Source organism: Triticum urartu, chromosome 3 (genome assembly GCF_003073215.2).
Source record: "Triticum urartu cultivar G1812 chromosome 3, Tu2.1, whole genome shotgun sequence".
In the NCBI taxonomy this organism is placed as follows: domain Eukaryota; kingdom Viridiplantae; phylum Streptophyta; class Magnoliopsida; order Poales; family Poaceae; genus Triticum; species Triticum urartu.
In genome coordinates, this window is record NC_053024.1 from 677,951,027 (window position 1) to 677,952,842 (window position 1,816).

Here is a 1,816-nt window from a genome sequence, read left to right on the forward strand (position 1 = left end):
CTGCGGAGGTAGAAATCAAGAAGGAGCATCAAGTGTTGATGGTTAACAAGACCACTAGTTTCAAGAAAAAGGGCAAAGGGAAGAAGAAGGGGAACTTCAAGAAGAACGGCAAGCAAGTTGCTGCTCAGGAGAAGAAACCCAAGTCTGGACCTAAGCCTGAAACTGAGTGCTTCTACTGCAAGCAGACTGGTCACTGGAAGCGGAACTGCCCCAAGTATTTGGCGGATAAGAAGGATGGCAAGGTGAACAAAGGTATATGTGATATACATGTTATTGATGTGTACCTTACTAGAGCTCGCAGTAGCACCTGGGTGTTTGATACTGGTTCTGTTGCTAATATTTGCAACTCGAAGCAGGGACTACGGAATAAGCGGGCACTGGCAAAGGACGAGGTGACGATGCGCGTGGGAAACGGTTCCAAAGTCGATGTGATCGTGGTCGGAACGCTACCTCTACATCTACCTTCGGGATTAATATTAGACCTAAATAATTGTTATTTGGTGCCAGCATTGAGCATGAACATTATATCTGGATCTTGTTTAATGCGAGACGGTTATTCATTTAAATCAGAGAATAATGGTTGTTCTATTTATATGAGTAATATCTTTTATGGTCATGCACCCTTGAAGAGTGGTCTATTTTTATTGAATCTCGATAGTAGTAATACACATATTCATAATGTTGAAGCCAAAAGATGCAGAGTTGATAATGAAAGTGCAACTTATTTGTGGCACTATCGTTTAGGTCATATCGGTATAAAGCGCATGAAGAAACTCCATACTGATGGACTTTTGGAATCACTTGATTATGAATCACTTGGTACTTGCGAACCGTGCCTCATGGGCAAGATGACTAAAACACCGTTCTCCGGTACTATGGAGAGAGCAACAGATTTGTTGGAAATCATACATACCGATGTATGTGGTCCGATGAATATTGAGGCTCGTGGCAGATATCGTTATTTTCTCACCTTCACAGATGATTTAAGCAGATATGGATATATCTACTTAATGAAACATAAGTCTGAAACATTTGAAAAGTTCAAAGAATTTCAGAGTGAAGTTGAAAATCATCGTAACAAGAAAATAACGTTTCTACGATCTGATCGTGGAGGAGAATATTTGAGTTACGAGTTTGGTGTACATTTGAAAAACTGTGGAATAGTTTCGCAACTCACGCCACCCGGAACACCACAGTGTAATGGTGTGTCCGAACGTCGTAATCGTACTTTACTAGATATGGTGCGATCTATGATGTCTCTTACTGATTTACCGCTATCGTTTTGGGGTTATGCTCTAGAGACGGCTGCATTCACGTTAAATAGGGCACCATCAAAATCCGTTGAGACGACGCCTTATGAACTATGGTTTGGCAAGAAACCAAAGTTGTCGTTTCTTAAAGTTTGGGGCTGCGATGCTTATGTGAAAAAGCTTCAACCTGATAAGCTCGAACCCAAATCGGAGAAATGTGTCTTCATAGGATACCCAAAGGAAACTGTTGGGTACACCTTCTATCACAGATCCGAAGGCAAGACATTCGTTGCTAAGAATGGATCCTTTCTAGAGAAGGAGTTTCTCTTGAAAGAAGTGAGTGGGAGGAAAGTAGAACTTGACGAGGTAACTGTACCTTCTCCCTTACTGGAAAGTAGTTCATCACAGAAAACTGTTTCAGTGACACCTACACCAGTTAGTGAGGAAGCCAATGATAATGATCATGAAACTTCCGATCAAGATACTACTGAACCTCGTAGATCAACCAGAGTAAGATCCGCACCAGAGTGGTACGGTAATCCGGTTCTGGAAGTCATGCTACTAGA